This window comes from Erythrolamprus reginae, chromosome 1, assembly GCF_031021105.1.
Source record: "Erythrolamprus reginae isolate rEryReg1 chromosome 1, rEryReg1.hap1, whole genome shotgun sequence".
In the NCBI taxonomy this organism is placed as follows: Eukaryota; Metazoa; Chordata; class Lepidosauria; order Squamata; family Dipsadidae; genus Erythrolamprus; species Erythrolamprus reginae.
Genome location: NC_091950.1, coordinates 208415486 through 208426074, shown reverse-complemented (window position 1 = coordinate 208426074; position 10589 = coordinate 208415486).

Below are 10589 nucleotides of genomic sequence, written 5' to 3'. Positions count from 1 at the left end.
AAAGAATTATATGCCGTAGTATTGAAAGAACCATGAAAGAACCACTCTCCAAATTAGAAGAAGTATACTGTGCTTGTTTCAGAAAAGGAAGTTGGGGAAAGTGTGGAAGCGAAATTGCGGAGGGGAAAAAATCCTAAACTAAACGAGGCGGGATGATTTTGCCAGAGACATTTTCTACAAAAAAAAAAAAGACTTTTGATGCTAGTAGTATAGTAGTGATTTTCCGCTTACCTTTATCAGCGTGATTGGTCGTCAAAATAGAGGAAGTATTGCTAGTTTCAGAAGTTGAGATTTCTGGTGGGAAAATAAGCTTTGTTTCAAGCAGATCTTTTCTGCTCCTGCCTGGTTTGTCACTATTGTTACTGCTGATTATGTGGGTGGCTAAAGAGAGTTCATCCAACCTCATTAAATGAGTGATTTTATGATACCTGAGAAGTGAAGATCTGAATATGCATTTGGTCATTGATCACATTTAACATCACAGTTCTGGGTGAATAACCTGATTACTGGATTTCCAGGTTCAATCTTGAATGCAACTGGATTGTTCACTTGTTCATATTTTATAAAGTATTAATATTTTATAAAAGATTTTAGGAAAACTGTTGTAAATTATTTAGCCACTCCCAAGGTTACTTTGAATAATGCATTCGGTTAAATACTGATATACAGTTGGTTGCAGTGCTGTTGTTTTAAGAATAATTTACATACTTTTACCATTTATTTCCTGGTGAATTAATTTTCTTGTAGTGGATTTAAAGTTTTGTGAAACTTGCTGCAAGGCTTCTGAAAATAAACTTGGATTATGAAAAAGTTTAAACCATTATAATTTACAAACTCAGCAAGTTATAATTTAAGATCCACAAACTTAACTATACCTTTCAATATCACTATTCAATTTTGTGGAGTTGTCTGTGTTTCTTTTTAAATAGTAACTTCTAACAGGAAAATATGGTTCTAAACATATTTAGATTAAGTGGAATAAATAAAATACAATAAAACATTGTTTCAAATTAAATATGCTTTGCTTATTTTTCCCTCTTCAATAATCATAAGTTTTCAGCATTTAAAGTGGGCATTATTTCATCTTAGGATAGTTTTAAAAAAATAGTTCAGAACTAAAAAAATGGCTTTTAGTTGAGATTTGTTTGGTGTTGAAATTTTGGCTCAAGATGCTTTGTGCATTGATCTAAATCAGGAAGCTTCTTGTTATTGCTATTAGTGTTACTATAATTTATTTTAATGCTACATTTATATAGCTTCTATAATAATTTAGTTTTCCTTTTGAAATATTATTTTAATTCCAGGGGTATTGTCACTTATATGTTTGTTTCATATGAGAACTCTGTCAGAAAGTTCTTTCCCCACCCTACCCAGTCCCAACTATGCCCTGATGCCCATATTAGCACAAGACACTGATCTCAGCAACAATTCATATTCCAAAAGTCAGGTTTGGGTGAGTCTTTTTTCTTTACAAATCACTTTCCAACTAATCTCTACAGGAAAAGAAATGTTATTTCTCCCAGGGTTCCCCAAAAAAGATCTCATGTATGTGGATCTAGCAAAAGTAATTCTGCCTTCTTCAGGCATACCACAACTTCCAAGCCATTCAGGAGCTAAAACATCTCATTGACCACAGCAAAATGTAACATTGTCACAATGCAAGAGGCTAGCAGCCTGCCCGACTCTGCGAAATGAGTCCAAAAATAATAAGACAGGCAACCACAACAGCTTCTAAGGTTTTGCTCCTTATTGCTAAATTATTAGAGCAAAGCTTTGCTCATCCCATTTCACTCCTGCCAGTGTCCAGTCCTGCCTGAAAGAAAATGAGGATTTCATATATCTGCCTGAGTGGACCCAGGATTCAACAATACAATTTAGCAAAAGCAGTTAAGCAAGGCCATGTGCCGTCTTCAGACTAGGAGGCTCACAAGAAAACCCCAATAGTTTTGGAAGGACAAGGGTCTCAGCAAACATTCTGAGCAGGATCCCCTTCCCGAGTCCTGGTCTTTCACAACAATTTATCAAATATTAATTGACTGACTAATGTACAATGCAGAGATGTTTTAAGGATAATAGGGAAAGGGGCAGACTTGTAAAACAGAATTGGGTTAGAAGCCAATTCTAATACTTTGTGGTGACTTTGGTTCCAATCCTTAGTTAATTTTAATTTCATTAATGAAAATGAGAAAGCTACCAGTATGTGGTGGGGCAGTTCTAAAACTGCTAGAAAAAATAAACATCCACCCACCTGCATACTTTGGGATAAACCATGGTTTACTGAATAAACTATAATATATCCAACTGGCTAAAATGTAAATCATGGTTTACAAACCACAGTGCTTAGCTTGACAAAACACACGTAACCAGCACAGAACAAAACACATGGTTTTGCACATTTTAGCTCATAAAGAGGCTAAATAAAAGGAATATCTATAAAACCTGGGGAGAAAATAGAGCATAGTGAGTAAGTACAGTTCCCTGTTACCTGTATACAAGTTTGGATACTGTACCCGTAACAAATTTCTCTAATATTTAACAGTCCTCTATAGCAGTGTTTCCCAACCTTGGGAACTTGAAGATATTTGGACTTCAACTCCCAGAATTCCCCAGCCAGCATTCACTGGCTGGGGAATTCTGGGAGTTGAAGTCCAAATATCTTCAAGTTCCCAAGGTTGGGAAACACTGCTCTATAGAGATGCAGCATGAGCTAGATTTAATACTTAGCCAAAGTCAGGGAACAAATGACTGGTCAGAAAACGGCTACCGAGAATGAAGTAAAAAAGCTCTTCCATGACCTGGTGTGATATAATCATGCCTGGCTAACTGGAGCTGACTCTTTCAAATAGATCCCCATGGGATCTATTGTGTGTGTGTGCGTGCGTGCGTGCACACGTGCACACGTGCACGCATTCATGCATGTACATATATTCCTTGAAACAAAGTGATATCTAATTGCACCTCCCAGCTAACAACAGAGCCAGAAAGTACCATTGTGAATGACTTGTCCATCTATTGAGACATATTTAAGATGTAAAATGCAAGTCAGGTTTAAGAGCTGGAACTGTGCTTGATGGGAGGGAGGGCACAGGAGTCAGGTTCTTTCAAGAGTTTAAATAAGAAGTCAAGAAGAAAATCAACCCCCCTAAGTTATCAACCCCTGACTTGAATGGTGGGCAAGAAAAGCCTGGTTTAGCCTGGAAAAGACCAACTAGCTTTGTTGCTGATTTTCCAGGTTCAGTGTGTATTGGGAACGGGTGGGCTGTGGGCTCCCCGCTCTCCTTTATGGCACAAAAGCAGGTTTCCTTCTCAAAGGGATTGAGCATGTTAACCCAAGACAACAGATCAGCACCTACTGTCTCTACACTCAAATCAAGAAGAATGTATTACACCAGCAGGTACTGAGCTCTTAAAGTTGGTCACTTGTATCTTAGACCTTTTTACAGTGGCAAAAAAAAGGGGGAAACCTGGCTGCTTGCCTTCCCTCTCTTCTATATATTCCTCTCTAAGCAGACAAGCATTTGGCACTGTGAGCCAGGAGGCCTGTACTTTCTCAGGCTCTGGACCGACTTCTTCAGAGTAAAACAGCTTCTATCAATGCAGGCATGTTGGCTCTGATCTTGCCCTTAATAAATCCCATCGGAAATAATCAGGAGGAAAAGAAGGACTTAGGGGCTTCAGCCAGAAAGGGCTGCTTAGCATATCCCAGCCTTGAGGAAGGCTTGTCCTTCAGGCAGCGCCACCCTGTGTTCAGTCTGTTCAGCTGAACTTTAGATACACCAGAATTAAAAGACATCGGGTTGTTCTGTAGAAGGGCCATTCCGTAAGTCCATTCTGGGTGAGCTGAGGTAAGGAGTTCTCTCCATAAATTTTCCTCTAATCTGCTTGCCTCTAGCAACATGCAACACTACTGCCATTGCATTCAGATAAATTTAGCTCTCTAAAGTCAACAAGGCACCTGTGCTCAAATCCAAAGGGAAAACTAAGCTATAGGACTCAGGGCAGATAAATTCAAAAGCTTTTAGTGAGAGGAGGGGAAAAAGAGGCAAAGGGACCCGAGAAGCCTCTCAGCCTGGGGAGTAGTGCCTTGCTAGCTGCCTAGCAAATTTTCAATGGAGCTGTCCCACTGCTAAAATGAAACAGTTATCCCTTCACTCTCCTTATGCTGAGATTAGAGTAATGCTGTGGCATAGACTGGTGCAAAGCCAGGCAGAAGCTGTTGGACTCTGTGTTGATTCTGCATTCTCAGTCTTGAAGTTTGCATAACACCTACCATTTTTATATAGCATTAAAAAATCCTTGATATAGTGATGGGGAGAGAAGTGGCAGAAAGACTTTACTAAAAGTCTCCACAAGGCAGATGCAAAAGGTGTCCCCATGCTGTCTTACCTTAGCTTAGCTACCCACTCAACGTGAGATCAGTATATTCAGAAAGGTTGCACAAAAGCAAGTTGTATGGAGCATCTTGAACTGACCCTGGCCACCTTTACATGCAGTCCTAGGCCTGCGACCTTGGAAAAAGCTGGATGGGCTTTCCCCCCTCTGGCTACTAGCTTCAACAGGGACCACAGTGTGACAGATTACAGATTACAGAAGCCAGTCACTGGTCACAGAAGCATCCAGGAAAGAAATAAAAAAATCTATTACCCAGTTTCCCTTCTGTAACCAGATTTAAATGTCAGTCCTTAGCAAAATGAACCCTGCTCATTTCAAAGACTGGTAGATGTGTTGTTGAAGGGGCAAATTAGGTCTCTCCCTTGCCTACACACTCCATCTCTGTAAGGTAGCTGATCCAGTTTCCTGAAACATTTGGATTTCATTCCCAACACAACAGGACTTACTATCGGTTTAAAAATACCTGCTTCTTTCTTAAAAGACTTGAACTCTCCAGGCAATTTCTAGGTATACTTAAGCTCCCAGTCTTAAACTTATAAAGCAAATCCTGAGGATTTTTGTAAGCCTGAGGAACAGACCAGGGAACAACATTCCTTCACTTCTCCCACTTCAGTCACTTGATGAACTATTCAGCACTGAGGACTCCAACCTAAATCCACTTTGCACTGGTTCCACTACCTAATGGCAAGGTGAACAATTTCCGTGGTATCAGTAATGGTAGGTTTTGAGCCTGATTTGAACTCTTCAGCGGGAAAGACTCTTTGCCTACAAAGAGGAAGGGGTCAGTTTCCATTGCGAACATCATCTGTTATATGAGCACTCTCAAAAAAGTGCATAAACTACATAGAAAGCCAAAACATAGTTGTGGTCCACAGACAATTGCTTGAAACCCTTTCAACAGTGTTTCATTAGCAACATGTGTTGATATTGTTTTAGAGAAAGACAGGCATGTTGCCTGCTTGGCATCTGAACCACAAGGTGCCTCACCTTTCTTTTAAGCATGCCAACAAGTTCTAAAGCACTGAGTCGCTACCAGAATCTGAATCCAAGATTTGCCAGAAAAGGGTTTTTATTCACCAAAGAATCCTTTACAAGCAACTGGAACACAACAGGGGGGGGGGGGGGAGCCCGAATGCATTCATTCAATGAGATTTACTCAAAAATGTGACGCCTACAGAATTGCAATATTCCTAAGCAACAATATTTCGTTTATTTGGAAAAAAAGATTGAATGATTTAATAAAAGAAAAAAGCTTTCTGTGAGGGAAAAATATGTCAGGGAACTTAGTCTTATAGTTTAGGACACGGTTGTGGAGATACAAGTCTTAATTGAAGGGGCGTCCACATTTTGGAAATTTTCCCCAAGCTCAAAAACTGGGGATGAGTCGGGTCCTCCTTCAGCCTTATCTCTGACATTCAGGCGTTCAAAGGCGATTTAAAGTTTGATGAAGTGAAATGCTCATCCTCATATCCACCTTACGCGAGACCAATCTGATTGTCTGGCTCCAGCAGAAAGTTACAAGAGAAAATCTCCTGAGACGAAGGTGGAAGTAGGGGACTGGGGGCTAGATCCAGAGGTAATAATTCCTCCAAACAGACGCCCCGCGTCTGCAGGCGGAGGATCTCCTTCCTGCGTAATTTGCAATATCTCACCTGATGTAAGCGATGTAAGGGCAGACTTGTGGTCTATTGGATGAAAGTCCCATCGAATTTGACAAATTTCAAAGAAGCCGGAGGAACCGGCCTACGACCCCGGCCTTATTGAACTTCCAAGAGAAGGGTCCGCTTTGGGCGACTGGAAGCAGAGAAAATCCGGCTGGTTTTTAATGGGTACAAAACGGAGGTCTCGATCGAAATCCAGGGGCCGAATTGAAGAAGTCACTCTGGAAATACTTCGCCGCTCGGGCTATTTTATTGTCACCCCGGTTTGTTTTCAATTGTCACCCGATTCGTTTTCAATTGATCTGTTCCCCGTCAACCGAGGTTGCTCTTAGTACCAGGAAGACTTTTAGCAGCAGCTCCGAGGAAAGAAATCGCCCAGTGTTTTTAAAGAAAACGCGAGAAAGTCCTAAAGCCCTCGTCCAATTACGCTTGGTGTCGAAGCCACAGCTTGCCTCCAGAAGTTGTGAATGCCCCAACACTGGAAGTTTTTAAGCAGATGTTGGATAACCATATGTCTGAAGTAGTGTAGGGTTTCCTGCCTGAGCAGTGGGTTGGACTAGAAGATCTCCAAGGTCCCTTACAGCTCTGTTGTTATTGTTGTTGTTGTTGTTGTTGTTGTTGTTATTATTATTATTATTATTATTATTATTATTATTATTATTATTATTATTAAAGAAGGACACCTCGGTGGGGTCCAGCTGGGACCACGGAGTGCATCGTCTTAGGATAAATAGATTTCAGAACATCCCCGAAGGCCCCGAACTCCAGTTGGGAACCCGGCTCTCCAAACGGCGCGGAATCCAACCCCCCAGAGCCACGCGCGGGCTTTGTCTCGTTCCAAGCGGCCCCCACAGCCACCAACAAAGCCACCGCGCTTCGGCTGGGGACAAACCACCGGACCCGCAGCGCCGGAACAGCCTCGGAATTGGTTTCGGTGTTTTGAAGGGACCGCCGTCTGGAGGCGATCAGCACCTTACGCGTAAAGTGTGTGTGTGGGGGGGGGGTGCGGTTGGCCTGGGAAACCTCGCGGCCCCCTCCGCTCCTTCGCACTAAAGGCAGGCTTGCCAGGTATTCTCCCCCGCTGATTTACCAGGAGGGCTGCGAGGGAGTAACGGAAGACGCACCCCGTTGGGTTCCCCTTCTCGGTTTCCTCGGAAAACCGCCTAGTAGCCAACCACATTTTGACCCACCGGTTTTACACCTAGCCAAGGACGCACCGCGCGGGCCCACGTGCAAATGTGCTCCAGCCCAGCAAAGAGCAGAAACTCGCCAAAGTCCATACATTCCCTCTCACTCCTGCCAGAAAAACATCGGGTCGGTTGATAACATTCGCTGTCTGGTTGGGTCTGCTTGGTTTTTTCCTCTCAGTGGTTGAGAGGAAACTCAGTTCCCACCAGAGAACCTGAAGGAGCCTCTCGGGGGTCTATGACCCACCCCACCCCACCGTAGTTTGCTCCCAAGCTTCCCCGAGGGATCACGAGAACTCGCGTGGATCTAGACCTGAGCCATCGAAAGAGACGGAAGTTGCTCCCCAGCCTAACTCGTCGTTCGGGGAAGGGGGGGAATGGGACTTCGCTGGAAATTCCCCCTGCAGCACTTTCAATAGCCAAGCAAACGAAAACCCGTTGCCCCCACCCGAGAGACAGAAAGAGAGGAACTTTCACTGAACAAATGTAGGAAAATTTTCACCGGGACAGCGAGCGAGGGTGGTGGTGGTGGTGCGGGGGGGAGGGACACCCATTCCTGCCGGCCAGGAAGACAGAGAATGAAAAAGAGGTTGACAATTAGCTATACCAACAGCCTTTATTAGACTTATATACCGCTTCGCAGTGCTTTTGCAGCCCTCTCCAAACGGTTTAGAGACTCAGATCTGGGTTCCTCATTTTACCCACCTCGGAAAGGATGGAAGGCTGAGTCGACCTTGAACTTAGACACTAGGGTAGGTGGGTGGTTTTACCAGCCTCTCCCTGTAGGCCCTGTTTCACGCCCTCCCCATTAGCTGAAGGGGAGGTCCTGAACACACACACACCGCGGCCAAGCTCTGCTTCGGCCCCGCCCCAGCCCGCCCCGCGGACCATATTTCAAAGCCCCTTCCCCGTTGTCCGGGCTAAACCGGGGCGGGAGCGTATCGGTGGGGATCGGGCGGACTATGCCCCCAAAGCGCTTCCAGGCACGCGAATCCCAAAGCGGCTGGGATGGGATCGGAGGTGGGCTGCTAAGGTGGGACGGTGACGCGTGCTCGGTCCCGTGGATCTGAGTTCTAGTCCAGCGCAATTCTGCTACTGCACCTGGGCAGGGAGCGAAATCACGCGCGGAGAGGGGCGGCATACAAATCCAAATAATAAATAAATAAATAAATAAATAGCAGAATTGCGCTGGACTAGAACTCAGATTCACGGGGGCAGGCGCCCGTCACCGTCCCACCTTAGCAGCCCACCTGTGAGTGGGATTGACGGGTGCCCTCCCCTCGCAGCCCTCCAGTCAATGCCTGATCCGCCCTGGGTTGCTCACCGCTCCAACAGGCCTCCCTGGGACCCCTGCGACGCCCTCCTGCTGATCCGGGGCACCGTGGGTGCTCGCCTTCTCCGGGTCTTTCCCCCGCTACTTCGCCTTGCCGCTTCTCATCGCTCTCGCCTCGACTGGACGGCGGGACGATGCTGGAGGGAGCGAGCGAGCGCGCTTCCTTCCCTGTTTGGCGAGCATGCCTCGCCTCTTTCGCTTCCCCTGGCGATTATTCTTCCTTTTAATGCCACTCGGGGAGAGGGACCAACCCCACCCTCACCTTTATTGCCGCTGATTGATGGACAGGTGAGAAGCAGAGAAGCTGGCGCGCTTAAGAGACGGGTCGCTCGCTCCAGCCAAGCCAGCCCGCTCGCTCTTGCTTTGCTTGGGAAGCTCGAAGCTGCCCTGGACTTAACGTCCCATGGCCTCCTCCAACCTTTGAAGGCTGGCTGGGCCGCTGAAAGCCTCCCAGAATCCATCGGTCCATTCAAGTTCTCTCTTCGGGAATTTTCCAATTTGTCCTGGCGAAATCAAAATATTTCGAAGGCGAGGTAGTTTATCTGGGAACGAAAGCTATGTAGTTCCCATTGTAATTGCCGTCCAGGTACCTCCAAGTCCTAGTAACAAGGGTGGCTCCTTGTTGAAAGTTCAGGGCTAGAACAAGATCGCGGTGCTCTGCTGGAATTTTTTATTTTTATTTTTTTGCTGCTCTTTGAAACGCTCTTAAAGTCTGACCTGTTTCGGAAAGTCACCCCCTCATTTGATTTGATGTGGCCACCTCTTTTATTTTCTTCGCCTTGCTATGGTGCCATTGTGTTTTTATTTCTTTTACTAAGCACATTTTATATTGTTCTTGTTTCTATGGATGTCACCGGGTGTTATTTCCATGGCTGTGGCATGGAAATGTGTTAAATAAATAACCGCCATCTATTTATGACTGTTTTCTCCAACTTGCTCTCTTCCAAGGCAACTCCAGCTTCCATAAGTTCAATTTCGGGCTCAATGGCTGTGCATTGTGGGAGTTGTGATCCATCCTTTTGGGAACGCTCTGATTTGAGGCAGGCAATCCATACTGTCATCTGGCCTGCTATCCTTTACTTAAACTCTTTGAAAGAAGAAAAAAAATCCATGGAAATCAATGGTAGTCCCTGCTGAGTAGGGAGAGCATCTCAGGATTGCCATCTTGCCTTTGTGGCTTGTGTTGCACATTCTCTGGGAATACACATCTCCATAGCGATGGCGTCTCTGTGCTGTGTGTCCAAATGTGACTCTGTGACACTTTAAAAAAACAACTAGAAGAAGAAGCTCCGATTCTTTGGGAAGAGAAAAGGCAGCACTGCCTGAGCATCTAGCTGGGATCCCAAGAACAACATCGCCCACTTTTCATTAGAAAGAAGCATGAAAAGTGCTTAATAATGGCTAAGTAAAGTGAGAGGCAACCTGCATTTTCTCAGAAGACTTGGGTAAAAGCTTTGTACAAACTCAGGGAAGGTGGTGGGAGGGAGCCATTAATAGCTCAACTCCATCCAGTTATGCTGTTCAAAACTGAAACTAGCAGTGCCCATCAACCATGGACTGAGTACAGTACAGACTTGCTTTCACTTTTAAAAGAATTAATCTAAAGCTACCCTCGTTGGTATTCAAAACAGTCTGGAGTTCAATTCTCTCTTTGCTCTTCTTTCTTTCTTTCTTTCTTTCTTTCTTTCTCTTTCCTTCCTTCCTTCCTTCCTTCCTTCCTTCTTTCTTTCTTTCTTTCTTTCTTTCTTATAAACCACATTTCCTAAGGATCTAATTCCTTTGGAACAACTTGCTCTGGATTGGGAGAAAGGATAAAATATTTGTGGGGATAATGTCTCCTCTACAAACACACGGGGAAGCGCTTTGAGACTCCTACAGGTTGTCCCACCATAGATCTCTCTCACTTTCAGGCTACAAAAAGCTGGAGCGTATGTTGGATCTCTTGATTGCAATGGAAATAGCTTGTGCCTGTTTTCATGTGGGTTGTGGCTTCATGTTTAATGAATTTGCATCCAC